Source organism: Mus musculus, chromosome 4, assembly GCF_000001635.26.
Source record: "Mus musculus strain C57BL/6J chromosome 4, GRCm38.p6 C57BL/6J".
NCBI lineage: Eukaryota > Metazoa > Chordata > Mammalia > Rodentia > Muridae > Mus > Mus musculus.
In genome coordinates this window covers 76,476,036-76,492,539 of record NC_000070.6, presented here as the reverse complement: position 1 = coordinate 76,492,539, position 16,504 = coordinate 76,476,036, and the positions used below count along the sequence as shown (strand labels likewise).

At 38.0% G+C, this 16,504-nt stretch overlaps 1 protein-coding gene and 1 long non-coding RNA gene across 40 annotated transcripts in view; one reads left to right on the top strand and one right to left on the bottom strand.

The window, feature by feature from the left end:
• Window positions 1–16,504, top strand: part of Ptprd (protein tyrosine phosphatase, receptor type, D) — a 2,270,506-nt gene that overhangs the window by 1,719,203 nt on the left and 534,799 nt on the right. The gene's annotated exons all lie outside the window — the stretch shown is intronic.
• The window catches only part of Gm42303 (predicted gene, 42303), a 39,221-nt gene continuing 25,144 nt past the window's right edge, over window positions 2,428–16,504 (bottom strand). Inside the window, exon 2 of the long non-coding RNA NR_168523.1 lies at window positions 2,428–3,295. This is a non-coding gene — a long non-coding RNA (predicted gene, 42303). The remainder of the gene's footprint in view (window positions 3,296–16,504) is intronic.

The window sequence follows — 16,504 nt, the reverse complement described above, 5'->3', positions numbered from 1 at the left end:
GGTCTTGAAAAGTCTCTGGCCTGATTTTCTTTTAATCTTACCAAGTTTAAACTTCACAATTTCAGCCAATTTTAGTGTACATGCCTTCCCAAAAAAATGCCTTTGCATGCTTACTTTAATTGGGAAAAGTATGTGTGTTTATATATCTGAGAAAATGTACCTCATTCTTATGAAAATATATGTTGTGAATTTGTAATCAAATATAGGAATCTCCTTGTGAGCACATTTATTCATTTGGTAAAATGATCACAATAATAAACATTTCTTTTGAAAACAATGTTTATTTTTAATAAATTTATTTTTATTAAATATATCCATGCATGTGCCCATGCCCCCTTGTGTGCATGTATTTGAACCCCCATGGAGACCAGAAGATACATGTCAGCCTTGGCTACCTAGAAAGTTCTAGTCAGCCTATACTATGTGTGACCTTCTCTCAAAAAGCCAACAGGATCTGGTGGAATGACTCAGTGGGCAAAGTCTTTGCTGCATAAGAATAAGGATATAAATTCAGATATCTGACCCTTTTTTAAAAGCCAAAAGCCACATTCCTGAGCAGTAACATGAAATGGGGAGATCACAAGTACTCACTGGCTATCTAGTCTAACTAAAATAATAAGCCTCAGGCTCTTTAATAAACCCTATATTAAAAATGAAGTACAAATGCATATTCTAGAAATAAGAGAATTTAAATCTTTATTATTTACTCTGTCAAAGTAACTCTTTTGTCAGAAATATACCCCATGGAAAAACAAAAACAAACTAACAGATTTGAAGACTCACTTGATTTCTAAGCCACCCAGACTTACCAGCCTTACTCTCCCTGCTTCGGAAAGCATGGGGTCCATGGCAATGCTTCTTAAACCTTGAAGTGTGCTCAATCCTTGCATGCCTTGCTGGAGAGACCGATTCTGCTTCAGAATGCCTGGCTCCCAAGAAGCTTTCTTAGCAACTTTCCCTGTGTTGTTGTAACTCTATGACCCACATTCCCAATAGCGGTAGTTTTCTAACACAGGGTAGGGTCACGAACACTCTCCTAGACATTCAGATGGAAGTTAGAGGAGGATGAATGTAGTATAATCACTGCAGTATAAATAACTGCAGTGTGAGTGTGCATGAGAAATGGGTATATAGTATGTGTGTACGTGTGTGTGTGTGTGTGTGTGTGTGTGTGTGTGTGCATGTGCTTTGCATATGTTTGTGGGATTATGTGATATGTCGTATGTCTGTACTATGTGTGTGCGATGTATGCATACTCCATGTGTGGTGTCTCTATATATGAACATGTGTGTGATTTATGTACTTTATATGTGTGTGTGTGTGTGTGTGTGTGTGTGTGTGTGTGTGTGTGGTCAGGAACACACTAGTTGCTTGGGGTCTGTGGGAGACCATTGTGGTTCACTACGCATAAGTCCAATTGTGTGAATTAACAGTCCTTCAAGTATTGTCATTTTTATACTGCTGTTAAAACTTGTGAGTAGCATTCTATTCAATGTCATCATTGAGTAAAGGGAAATTCATTGCCAACTGCCTTTTCTTTCTTCTGACTCCTTTCCCAGTGTGCTAGGATAGGAATCTGGGTGACATGGATCCCCATCCCAGTGGGCACTCTAGGACTTACACAGACCTAGAGTGAACTGGGGATGACCTCAAATATCTCTGCCTCACTATTGCCTTTACTCCTGGTTCTTGTTCCTTTTCCATCTGTAATTTCCTCCTGTAATTTTTTTCTTTTTACCTCCTTTTATTATCCCAGATCACATTTTTTAACTTGATAAAACCCACTGATATGAAGTGTTAATTGCTATTTAATCTTGTTCTTAAGCACTTAAGCAATGATTCAGGCCACATATTTATTATTAGATATTTTCTTTATTTACATGTCAAATGTTATCCCCTTTTCTAGTTTCCCTTCTGAAAATCTTCTACCCCTGCATCCCCACCCCACCTCCCACCCCCTGCTCACCAACCCACCCACTCCTGCTTCCTTGCCCTGGCATTTCCCTATACTGGGGCATAGAACCTTCACAGGACCAAGGGCCTTTCCTCCCATTGATGACCTACTAAGCCATCCTCTGCTACATAAAGCTAGAGCCATGAGTCCCATCATGTGTTTTCTTTGATTGGTGGTTTACTGGAGCTCAAGCCACTATTTAACGAGTTCTATGAAGCAGCTGGCTTTAGCTTTAATAAGCAGAAAGGTCTCTCTGTGAGTTCAAGGCCAGCCTGGTATACATGAGTTCCAGACCAGAGAGGGCTACATATTGATCTATGGAAGCAAGCAAGCAAACAAGCAAAAGAGAGGGGGAGGGGAGGGAAGGAGGGAGGGAGAAGGAGAACAGAAGGGAGAGGGGACAGGGACAGGGAAAGGAAGAGAGTCTTAGATGAGATATCAGGGAAAAAATTTCCAAAAGAAAGACATGTCTAAGCACATTTAAAAATTTTTAATTCTTCATAAAGATTCATGTTTATAAAAGCTTTTACTTCCTATTATTCTAAACACATCATAAATACTTGCTGCTCTTAGATGTCTGACTTCAACATGATGAATGCCTCCCATTCAATGTCTAAGTCACTGTGTTGACTGCCAAGCTCACCCACGAGGACTGGAAAACATACACACACTAGCCTCTGGTGGGAATTAGCAGTCCCCACTGTGACACATCGCAAACAGGAGTGAAAGGAGAAGGGCTCACTTCTGTGGGTCCCAAATATCTCCTTCAGTCTAAACACAGGCTGTCTCCTGAAAATCCACCCTGAGCTCCCCTGCCCACGACTGATTGAGCCACGGAGCAGCCACCACACACAGAGCCAGGAAAGTAAAATTAAAAAAAAAAAAAAAAAAAAAAAAAAAAAGATCCAGATTGCAAGCATTTCTTTCCACAGCAGATTTCTGATTTAAAACCTTGAAGCCACAACTGGATTTCACCTGTAGTGGCTGTTTATCTACACTCGGGATGTGGAGATTTATTTATTTGAAGAACAGCACAGAACTTTGGAAGCCCAGGCCTTTAGCTTGAATTGAGTGATGGCCTGAATTGATGTTTGGGAACACAGTCAATTTGTAAATTACAGAAGCACACAGTCCATTGTTTCCTACTGCCTTTCTTTAGAGAGGGCAGACCACTGTCCGTAGTGAAGTGCTATGAGCTGATGGAAGCTTTGCCGAGGCAAAGGTTCAAGACGGTAATGCTAGTGGTCCAGGCCAATGCTTCCTTAATGCATATCACCAGACTCCAGGAACTCTGCTCAGCAGATAAGGTCTAGCCCAGTCCTGCAGCAGCGCTGTAGCTTCCTAAAGAGAGGAAGATAAAATGACAAGGCATAAACAAGTATGAGGGAAACATTTGGCAGACAGGTCACTGAGGCAGATAACACAAAACAATGAATTTTCATAGTCATTTTTACTGATGCACTATTTGACACTGTGTCCTTTTCTGACCTGTGTCCCACCTCATATCTGCTTCTCTGAGAGAATTGTTTAGAGCAGGAAAATGGCCCTCATTTTTTTAAAAAATGTGTCTTCTTAAAATGTAAAAATCAACAATCCAGTTTTTCCCTTCACTAATGCCTCACTTCTCTTCCGTATGTGCGTCTACATCCTCTGTCATCACACTGCAATAGAAATCGTGACTGTGTGCCATGAGCTTAGCTCCTTTCTGAGACTTTGATATAGTTCCACCAAGATTTTATCATCCCATCTTATATATTGATGTTTAACTTGTTAAAAGTAACTGACATTGGTGATTTAACTCTCAACCACTTTTGTCTTTCACTTAATTTTTGGAAGAAATTGTGTGTGTTAAAATGAATAGTTTTCTTAACACATCGATTTTTATCCATTTCAAACCATGTACAATAGAGAACCTAAATTGTCATTTTCATCCTATAAGTAAATGTCCAAAATAAAAACAGAGAATTGGTGAGGACCTCAGAACAGCCAGAACACCTGTGAAAAGGTCAGTCTATCCCTTGGTTTTCTCTATTACCACCTGTAAATTGTTGTCCTTATCTTCCTTCTTCGCTTCAAAGGGAAGGAGACTTCTGAGGCTCTCCTATGATTATTTTCAAAGAAATATACAAGAGACCAGGAGACAACAGGTCTTCATATAAAAAAAAAGAACATGAGTAAATGTAGAATAAACCATTTTAAAGGACTAAAAATCATGCATGTAAATTGACAGTGGACAGGAAAAAAAATTCCCAAAGAAGGAATGTAGTACAGGAGATAAAATGAAGATGGACTCATGAGCAAGAACACAAAGCAACAATAATGGCCACCAACCCTTTCTACCAGTAAAGCCCACCATCTCCCTGAATATCCATCCCAGGCCTTCTGTTTACATGCCATTTTACAGTTTTCACAATGTGATTATCACATTATTTTCTTCCTTTCTACTAAGATTATATTGTAGGCTCTGATCCCAGGCACGCTCATCAGTCCCAATGAATGGGGCTGAGGAAGGAAGTCTTGTGCCCAGGCTAAGATGGGGAGATTTTATAGACCTTAGTGAGGGGTGCTGTCAGCCAGGGGCTAGGACTGTACACAAGTATGGTCAAAAGCTAAGTTGCTTGGGAGGGCACTTGGGCAGGCTTGTCATATTAGAAATGTGGGGTACATTGGCTGCCAGAAATGCAGAATTAGGCTTTTGGAGCCATTTTTTCAGAGTTTCCCCGGTGAGGGCCAGGTAGGGGGAAGGAGGGCAGACAGGGTTTCTCACTTTGTACAGGGTTAAGCAGGGGTTCCAGCTGATATGTGGGTGGCTAGGTGACGCTCATTAATTTTCCTCCTCTAGTAGAAGACAAAGTACCTTCTAGCACCATGAACACTATTCAGTAGGGATGAAGCTTCTACCTGGGTATTAGCTCAACTTCTAAATGATTAATAATAATAATAATAACAATGTTGAAAATTAAGTAGTCTTTAGCAGTGGGCTCTTACTATGAAACCCTGGGGAGTAACAAAAAGCCTTGGTAATAGCCTGTTATGTTTTGGGAGAGGACCTATAGACAGACCCCTTTTGTCAGTGGCTCAATAAGATGCAATCTATTTTTGACACTTGGATGTTTTACTTTCTGGCATAAGTATGATCTTTCCCATTATTCAGTGACTCTATCAAATTTTTCTTCATATCCCATATGTATTAATTTTAGAAATATTCTATAGTAGAAGGTGTTCATATGACCAAAGAAACATTTTTATGAAGCATCATTTAATTCATTTCAGTGAACTGCAAAACAATAACCAACTAACCAACCAACCAACCAACAAACCAACCAACCAACCAACCAATCAACCAACCAAAAAAATCTGAAGCGAGTCTTAAATTATGTTTCTTGATCTGAAAAAAATTTACAAATCATAGATCAGGGTTCTCTTTCTCTCTCTCTCTCTTTCTCTCTCTCTCTCTCTCTCTCTCTCTCTCTCTCTCTCTCTTGCACTCTTTGTCTCTCACTCAGAGAGAGAGACAGAGAGTGCTAGAGAGAGACAGAGAGAGAGAGAGAGACAGTGAAACAGAGAGAGACAGAGATTGGATTTATCATTTTATTAACATATTTCTGATTAAAAACAATCCTGAATGTGCATGTACAATATAGACTATCAAAGAACTACAGGAGATGTTTTATGTACCCAAAGGATGCTTTAGTGGCACACAAACTAATCAAACTCTTCTATAATCTTTCTGGGAGTTACATGCACACAGGCCAATTGCATCATGAAATTAAACCTAAAGCTATTCAAGTCACAGGGGCTCTGGGGTGACATTATCTTAAGAGCACCAGCTCTTCATTACTCTATTGCCAAAGTAAACCCATTTATTACCTTTGCCCTCAGCATTTGCTCATGGTATTAACCAGTTCCTAAATTTTTACAAAAGTTATATATCGAGCTGTGATTCTTTATAATGAAATTTCATTCATCACTGAGCCGGGTAAAATTCCTAGCGTTTCATGTGCTATTTTAAGCTACTTTAAGTTTGAATATAATTTCTGTCATCTATATTATTTTCAGCAAATGAACAAACCATGAATGTGGACTGTTCTACTATATTATTTTAAGCTTAATGCTATTAGAGACTATTGTGCTTCAAGACAATGGCAATCATGTCGCACAGCCGATTCTGAAGGCAATAGGAAATTGAGAAAGTGCTTTAATAAACAGATGCTTCCTCTGCCTTTTGAAGGAAAAAAATCACATTTATTTGACCAGGCTTTCCCCATATAACACAATCTGCATGTTTTATAAGGCAAACTGTTTCCCACAGTTTATTCACTTAAATAAAATCACTGCCTTGAACAGAAACAGCCTCTGATTCGCTCCCTATCAGCACTGATGTGTGGAGCGCGTCTGCACAGAGGAAGGGGTCACAATCCAACAAGTGCCTTGGGTGTAGAAGAGGGAAGGCTGCTTGGGGTAGCTCTCAATTTTTTAGAATGTTTGCAAGAGCAAACTACAGAGGGCAGCAAATATTAACAGGCTCTTCAGACAATGATGAAGCCAAGAAGTTCAGGCTGCTCCACCTCCCCCTGGTGAGAAATTCCCAAAGCTCCTGTGAAATGTCTCCCCTTGTAGCTTTACTTACAAGATACACAAAGGTAAACCACCAAGACCACCTGCCCACCAGATGGATCCCACTCATCTTTTCACAGTAAACTCTTTCATGTTCTGTACATGTCATTGACTTCCTCCAATTCTGCAAACAAGCGTGATAAGCTGAAGTGGCATTGATTAAAAACTCTGGGATCATCGGGACACTGAAGTGAGTGCAGGGTCCAGGAACTGCACACACACAAGGTAAACAGCGAGCCGCAAAGGGCATCACATCCACTCTCCACTGCATTTACCCAGAGCAAGCAGAGGCTTCGGATGGCTCTGAAAAGACTTCTTAAGTATTTTCCTGAATATATTCCTCTATTTCAAATACTTGGCACATTCAAAATCAAATTCGGTATTGCTGAATTTCCCAGTGAAAGTCCAAGTGAGTTTTTTAAATTGCCAGAGAAAATGGAAGCACAGTACTCATCAACAATGCTGAATTTGACTTCTGTTTTTATTTTTCAAAATGAAAAAAAAATGAAGAATTATAGAAAAATTTTCAAAAGGCTCTGTTCTCATCTAGTGTGTCTTATTATACAAAAGAATCTCTTAGAGGCTTGAGTGCCGCCTCATCATTGTTTAGGAGTTCTGAAGAGCAGAAAAGGTAACATCTCTGTGCCCTTTCCCACCTTAGCTCTCTGCAGCATAAGGACCAGGGGGTGCTACTGTTATAGTCACTAACAACATGTAGGACCCTATAAACGATTGAAAAGCAGGAGGTGAATGCATTTCCAGATTAACAAGCCAAATTTTGGGGACAACCGGTCAAAGCCAGAAACCAGAGCTGAACTTGAGAGCCAAGTGAGAGGATTTGCTGACATCTGGCTTCCAGCACCAGGTCCTCCATGGTCTCCTGGCTCAGTTCCTTTGTCACTGCTCTCCATGTTATCAGGCTGTCTTCACTCTGCCCTTGTACAACTGCTTAACTCTGCTCCCAGTGAAATACTAGAAATAAACAGCAAAACACAGGAGATGTGAAAAAACAATCTAAACACCCTTAAGCCCGTCAAACCAGCATAAGCCAATGCCAATATGTCAACTTACCTTAACATTTTCTCTCCTCTTTCTAATACCATTTTCAAGTTTGATAGTATTATATGTATTCAGTAAGTAAGCCTCAGTGAGCCCCCAATTCAGTGAGTTTCCGTTCACCAAAGACATCACTGCATCAGGGCTACATCAGGAATGAAAGGTAAGAACACTGGGCACAGGTCATATGAACCCACATACAGTCTCTATCCCTCCCAAGCCCCAATCTTGACTCTACCAGGAAACATTGACTTCTGTTTTTATATAAATCATATAATATTCAGTTTTGGGGAATACCATTTCTCAACCTCATCTGTAAGAGACACCAATACAGTTGCATGGACCTGTAGATAACTTTTTTGCTGCAAGGTGTTCTGTTCTTGCATGCTTTCTAGTATAGTTTACCGAATAAAATAATAGGCAGGCATAATGCACATGACTGGTTTTTCTATTTTTATATATGTATTTATATTAAAAGTAAATATACATGCCACATAAAACTGTTGTGTTTTAAATTTTACAAATAGTATTTAACCATACATACATAAATTGATGTGTGTTTCTCTCCCACATTGTGTCACAGATGTGTTTTCTACTTTGATATATCATTTTATTTGATACTGGATGGACCTTGTGGGTTTTTTTTCTCCTTACCGTGTCCCAAAAGACTAACATTGCCATTGATTCAATCCTACAGAAAACCTGATCAATATTTTCAATGTTTTATTTTTAATGGAAAGTATTCATAAGAGATATCATATAGTATTAATATTTATTTCTACACTGCCAGTATTTAACTGTTGGAAAATGTTTATGCTATAAATGAATACATCGGGTGACTTATACCTTTAACAAACTGGTTGAGAATCACTGAAGATGCTAATAGTTGCTTTTCCTTCCCACACTGTTTGTCTTCTGTGATTGGAAGATGGTCCTTGCCTTAATAGAGAAGTCACATGCCAGAATCCAACAGGTTCTTCATTGGACCAGACAAAAATTCTTATCCAACAGGTTTTGCATCGGTCCAGACAAAATTCCTCTCACAAATCAAGAAATACAAGAACCTATGTGGAGAGAAACACTGAGTTCTGCTGCCCTGAGGACAGAGATCACCAAAGAACCCAATGAAACCCAAATAGAATTCTATCCCTTGTTTTCCATCCCCAAAACTCAGACTCAAGCAAAGAAAAACAAAGTAGGAGAGAAGAAAAGAGAGAGAGATGAGGCAGAAGAAGCTTAGAGATAGCATGGTGCTGTTAAGTAGGTGACAGTAATTAAAACGGTTTCTAGCCCACTCACAAGAACAGGCATAAAATCAAGTGAACCACAGGGGGAGGCTGACTTTGGTCACCACAATTGGATCGGTCTGCCAGCTCTGGTACTGCTGCCTCCCATGGTGGCTTTAAGCTGTCAAGGAATGACTGCTATGTCTCAAGCTTTGACTAGAATCCTCTGACTGCTACTAATAAGTGTTTTCTGGATCCTTTTAATGTGTCCCCAGGCCCACAATTGTCAGTAATCCTAACTCAATGCTGTAAGTAAGTAGAAGGGGCAGAACTCAGGCAATTGTGTGACTTCCCTACTAATATGAAATTACTGCTTTACAAAACCATTAGTTGCTAAATAGTACATTACCAACTCAAACATGGAATAAATGATTTTTATATACTAACATTATTTTTCAAAATCTTCTTTAATGTATATTAAAGAATGCTTCTCTTTCAAAACAAATAGTAGGGTAGTGATGTCTAGGGTATGGGTCAGAGGTGGAATGCTTTGTAAGCATGTGAGGCCCTGGGTTTATCCCAAATGTGAGAGAGAGAGAGAGAGAGAGAGAGAGAGAGAGAGAGAGAGAGAGAGAGAGAGAGAGAGACAGAGAGACAGAGAGAGACAGAGAGATAGAGAGACACAGACAGAGAGAGAGACAGACAGACAGACAGAGACAGAGAGAGAGGGAAAGAGAGGGAGGGAGGGAGACAATTTAAAACTCAGTTTCTAAGTCACTACAGAACTTGTATGTTCAAATGCAAAGATTTCCAAGGAAAAATGTTCTTTATCTAAAATGTTTACATTTATTTTTGTGTGTGGTGCGGCCAATTCTTTCACGGTGTACAGGAGGAGGTTTGAAGAGTTCAGAGGACAATTTGTGGGAGTTTGCTATCCCCCTATCATATGGGTTCCAGAGATCAACCTCAAGTTGCCAGGCTTGGTGGCAAATGCCTTTGTCCACTGAAGCATCTCACAAGCCTTTGACCTTTATGTTTAAAGTAATTCAATTCACTTCAGAAACCCCCACTACTTATTTATACTTTAAAATGATAAAGTTTATCTCATCAGTAATCCTAAAGGCTATTGAACCTGCTCTGTCAAAGGCCCTTTTAGCCAATTTTATCATTGAGACAGGCAGCTGTCAAATGCAGTCCCTTTGTTGTGTCATTTTAATCTGCTTTCACAGTAAAATAACTTATGAAAATAGACAATATAACAATACTGTTCCTCCTCATGTCCAGGATTTCTGGAAAAAGAATCAGTACATAGATAGCAGAAAAATTATCCACCTACCTACCACAGGATAGAATACTCTGAAAGCAATGTCAGGTACAATTTAGCATGAAATGAAGATTACTCTAGAAATGGGGATATTCTAAGATATCAGAAAATAGCTGCCTAATGTGGACATGAAGTTAACTCCTTTGCATGCAAAGTCTGAGTTGCCTTTCATTTAACATACACTTTCTCTTTAGCCACACAGCCTCAGCTTCGACCTAAGAGGTGATCTCAAGCAATACAATGGTTTGTGTCATTTGTGAGCGAGCCTTCAGGGTGAGGTGGGCGAAGGACTCTTGGAACTTGTAAAAGTTTGCTAGATCTCTGCCACTTCCATAACCACTTCTCAGATTTGGGTGCCAACTGAGCGGTGTAAGAACTAAAGGCATGTCCTCATTCTCAAGTAGCTGCCATTCTGCAGTTTCTATTCTTAACCTACTTCATTTAAAAGACTAGACTGAAAGGCAGAAATGCAAAGTCATATATTTGCATGTTTCCAATGAGAATCCTATTTAAGGTATATTCATTTGGATCATTCATCTGATTCAAATATTGGCAATGAACCTGGGTTGGGCATGTTACCGGTTCGTTCATTCATTCATTCATTCATTCATTCAACACTTACATATTATATTGTCTATGTACTTGGAGTCTTGGAAGAAGCCAGGGTTTAAGGACAAACAAGACACATTCATTCAAAAATAAGCTCACTTGTTTACTTCTGCTTCTGTTTCCTTCTAGTAGTTTCAAGTTCACACTGGGATATTTTGTCCATTTGGAGTTGGCTTTTCTGAAAGGTTATAAATATGGACCTAATTTAATCATTCTACGTACATGCATATCGTTTTCCCAGCACTGTTTGTTTAAGAGGTTAGACTGTTTTTTATATTTCCTCCAGTGTGCATTTGTGACAGAGGTTAGACAGCTGTAATTACGTGCACTCACCTTTATGTCTTTTATTTGCTCCATTGCTACAAGTGTCTATTTTTGTACAGATATCATGTTGTTCTTAACACTATGACTCTGTAATATAGCTTGCAATCTAAAAGGTAATCCCTCCAGAATTTTGCTCAGGATTGCTCTGGCAATCTGGGGTCTTTTGTGCTTCCATATGGATTTTATGGTTTTTTTCCTTTCCCGATATAAATATGATGAGATTTTTCATTGGGATTGCATTGAGCTTATAAATTGATTTTTTTGATAAAATAGTCATTTTCACAATACTAATTCTATCATTTTGTGAGCCTGGAAAGTCTTTCCATCTTCTAGTGCTTTCCTGTTTATTTCTGCAGAGATAGAGGCTTTGCACTGTAGAGGGCTCTTACCTCCTTGCTCAGGCTAGTTATTGTTGTCCCTGTTGCTGTTGATGTGACTGGAAGTGCTTCTGTAACTTTTTCCTCAGCCTGCTTGCTTGTTTTAATACAGAAAGCCTACTGGTTTATGTAAGTTGAGTTTGTGTCTTGCCACCTGGCTTCAAATGTTGAATATTTCTAGAAGTTTTCTGGTGGATTTTTTTTTACGTTCTTATGTATATTACCAGCTGCAAATAAAGATATTTAGACTTTTTATTTTCATACCTTTAATTTTACTCTCTTGTTTATATTGCTCTTGCTAGTGCTTCAAACACTGTAAGGTAAAGAAATGGTTGTAGTGAGCAGCTCTATCTTGTACCTGACTTTAACAGGATTTCAAGATTTCCTCCACTTAGAATGATTTTGGTTATAGGTTTGTTATATATAGAATTTATTGTATTGAGGCATGTTCCCTCTAGTCTTATTCTTTCTAGGAGTTTTATGATGAGGTACTTTGGATTTTGTCAAAGGGCTTTTTTTGGGCATCTTTTGAGATGAGCAGGTAATGTTCATCTTTAAGACTGTTTATATGATTTACCATATATTGAACCATTACTGTATCTCTAGAATGATGTGAACTTGAGAAATGTAGATGATAGTTTTTATATATTTGCCTAAAACTTTTTGCATCTATGTTCATAAAGAATGGTAGCCTATAGTTTTCTCTTTTTTACTGTATCTTTACTTTGTACTTTGGTTTTGGGACTAGAATAGCAACAGCTTCCTAGAATAAGCTTGGAACAGACTTTTATATTTCTATGTTTTAGAATAATTTAAGAAGTATTAGCTGGTCCTCTTATTTCAAAGTCTGGTAGAATTAAGCTATGAGCCCACCAGGACCAGGGCTCTTTTAAATCAGAAAGCTTCTTATTATTTTGATCCCCTTAGTTTTTGTTTGTTTGTTTGTGTGTGTGTGTGTGAGAGAGAGGGGGGGGGAGAGGTTGTTGATTTCTTCTTTGTTTAAATTTATTGGTTCAGATGAATCTAGAACTTAATCCATTTATTTCAGTCTTTCTATCTTCATCAGTATAGGTTATAATTTTTTCTTATAATAACATGAATTTCTTTAGGATATTTTCTTGCTTCTGGTGAATTTACATCTGTTCATCTCTGATTCTATTTATCTGAAGGTCTTCTTTTGTTTGTTAATTGGGCAAAGGGTATGTTGATTTTGTTAATGTCTTCAATGAAACAGCTCTTCGATTTATAGGCTCTTTGTATTTTTGTTGTTGTTTCTATTTTATTGGTTTCTGCTTTGGTTTTTTATTATTTCTGTCCACTACTTTTGGGTTTGGTTTGTTCTTTGTTTTCCAGACTCTTCAGTTTTATTGTTATCACATATTTTTACTCTTTCTGTCTTTTTATTGTTGGCATTTAGAATGGTGAATTTTCTTCTTATAGTTACTTTTAATGTGTTGTGCACATTTTGTTGTATCATGTTTTAATTTAATTCAGAAAATCTTAGAGAAACATTGCAATTAAATGACACCATACATCAAAAGGACCTAATGGATATTGATAGAATAGTCTGCCAAAATACCAAAGATTATAGATTCTACTCAATAGCCCATGGAATTTTCTACAAAATAGACCACATATTGAACACAAATCTTTCTAAAAAAAATACAGAAAAATTTATATAATGCCATGTATCCTATCTGACAATAATTCAATAAAACAGAATCAACAGCAAATAAATCTCTTGTAATTACACACAAAACCGTGAAGACAAAACACATTACTGAATGATAAAAGGAACAAAAAATGAACTAAGAAATAAAAAAAAAATCCCTGGTGTTAAATGTTTTTCATTGTTTTCTTTATCTGAAATCTCTTTGGATCTCATGCATCAATCAAACTATTCCTGTATCTTGAATGATGCCAATTTGATAAGTGTGGATCATTTTTTAATGTGTATATGTTCTTAAACATAACCTGCTCAAGTCTGTATAATGTCACCTGTATGCATAATTTAATGGCTGATTATTCATTATTGGATAACCAATTGGTGTGTTTTTCCCTAGGGAAGATTAATCTCTCACATTCCCAGTCTTCCCACTCCCAGTATTGTTTAGGTTTGTATGTGTGTGTGTTTTCCTCAACACAGTGACCCTAAATTTGATCTGCCTTGAATTATGTGTGAAAAAGTATTCAGATGACTATATGTGCTATATTATATAGTTTTATGTCTCCAAATGATTTCACCCAACTATGTAGTAAATTCAAAAGAACTTTGTAACTACAAATGGTCATGCAAGTGAAAGGTATTGTTAAGTAGGTAAGCATAGGCTTTGGTATAATACTTGATAAGTACTTAAAAAAAGAAAACAAACTGTAATCAATGCTACTTCATTATTCTATTAAATTGTGGATAATGCAATTACTCTTTCTTTAAAAATTTTGCACTGAGAAACACAAATGTTTGTTTTTGAAACTCCAATTTTGTGGTTATGTATAATCTAGTACTTAATAATATAATTCATGATAACTTTTCTTGAAGCTGTGTTTTTTAAGACTTGAGATAACTCTCCCAGTGTGTTTCACTAGGGAAAAACAAGACTAAAGGGCTGGTTTCTTTAAAGCTGATAGTGAGCTTACCAAAGAAGGTGGGGACTTCTGCATATTGTGAAGTTTAAATAGCTATGAAAGGAGTGAGGGAGATACCAAACACCTAACTGAAGAGGAAGTTTTGCCTTCTTTAGTTATCACTCTTGCAACTGTTTCCTTTGAACTAAGAATTTCATGTCTTTGTAACTAGAAGAGATTCTGAAGAAACAAAGCTTCAAGATCTTCAAGTAAGCCATAAAAAAGGTGATCTCCTATGCCAGGGATCAGATCTATACAGCAACATATTTTTACGATGCATCAATGTTTGCAACTGACCAGGTTAGCAAGAGGTTCAGTTTTAAAAGGAAAGTGTAGCAATAAAGCTTTTCTTTATAGGAGCCATTTGCTAAAACACCTTTTTTTGGAGGCCCAGTGGCTGAATCAATTCAAATGTGTGCAAGTGGGATCTGTGTAATAATAGCTGTTGTCTCCTCCTTTTATGTGTAGTAATCAACGCCTCACTGTCACGATGGCTTTTTAAATTACACTTATTTATTTACTTGCCTGGCTGGCCTGTTTATTGTGTGTATATGTGTATGGACCTGTGTATGCTACAGAACATAGGTGGAGATCTGAGGGGCACTTCTGGGTTAGGTCTGTCCTTCCCTCAGGAGAGTATCATGAAGACCTGTGATAAAACTCGGGTTGTCAGACTTGCTGGCGAGCATCTTTATTGGCTGAGCCTTTTCATGGGGCCCTGCATCTTAATGGAGTAGCAATACGGTAATCTGTGTAGGTTTGTGTTTGATAGTTATCTCAATACAGGCTTTGAGACCCCCCCCCCAAAAAAATTTACAAGGTCATCATGAGACACTCACTTTAAAAAGACACAGCAGAGCATGATAGTTGGGAACATGGATTATGAAGTCAGACAAACGCATCTCCTAAAGAAAGCACTGTATTGTGCTAGATTGATATGACTTTGGGCGAATTGCTTATTCTGCATTTACTGCCTATGCAGAATGAAAAAAAATACTTTATGAGCTGTTTTATGGGTTAACTAGAGTTGTTTTTCCTAAGTCTTTTCCTATTGCTGTGACAAAAGAGCTTGGGAAAAGTCAATCAAGAGAGAAAGGGGTTATTTTGGTTTGACGGTAAAACACATGGCAAAGGGTGCATGCAGTAGGAGGGGAGGCACTTGGTAATGTTGCATCCATAATCAAGAAGCAGAGCTCTGTGAATGCCGATTGCAGTGAGCTCTACCTCTCTGTATGCAGTCCAAGACCAAAGCCCAGGCACTCCATCCACAATGGTCAAGTCTTCCCACCTCAAGTAACCCAGTCAAATTAATCTTCCACAAGCATGCTCAGATATCCACCTTCCAGATGATTCTAAAGCTCACCAAGTGAAAAACTGAGAGTAACCATTAGGAACACATGTATTTCAGCATCTAGTACAATTTAAGGCTATAATAGTGTTTTTCAGGCAACGACAAAACATTTATTGATTAACTACTATGAAGCAGATGAGACACAAATGTAGTTTGTATGTGTGTATCTTCAAATAATAGAGCATGCCCACATCCCGCCTCTGCATTCTATGAAGATGTATAATTACCGTTTGTAAGCACTTTTTACCACTGGCACATTAGCAAACAACAAACACCACTGCATGGTGTCTGTTTACTTGGCAAAATGTAGATAATGCAGCTGCTCCACACAACAGGCAAATGGGGGCGGAGTGCCGATTGCAGGGTGAATTGAGCCCAGAGACTATATTTAGTTAGAATGTGACATCATTTAAAAATTTGAATTATGTGATTCACACGTTTTAAATAACGTTGGTTTGTTTACTTAAGGAAACCCGGGGAATCCAGTAAATTCCCCACATTCTTCTTGACTACAAATTTAACCAATACAACTTAACACTATTAAGCCACGAATTTCAAATTCCATGACATCTACCTGATTATCTGGGTCAAAATATAGTCTAGGGAAGAATAACCATGTGCTGTAAAATATAATTGATGTTACAGTGAAGGCCAGTAAGGTGAGACTGCATTCTGTCTACAGACATTAGCATTATGAAAAGGTTCCATGTGGCCATTACATAGTTAGTGAAATGCCATTATGCCCATCTTTCCATGTGTATGTCGACAGGCTGTGATTACATGTCATTGGACATATACATAAATATCTGAAAGCTCAATCACTTCTCCAGATGTTCCCAAATACCATTGTACTTGGCCTATGGACAGAACACCTGGGCGTAAGTTTTTTCATTTCATTTTACTCTATATGCTAATTTCTATGCAACATGTGTAGAAATTCTTTCCTACAACTTACCATTGAGAATATAACCAAAATAGTGAAAAAACAAAAAGCCTTATCATTAAAATATGTTCCCTTGTTAAAAGATGCTGTCAGTTTGC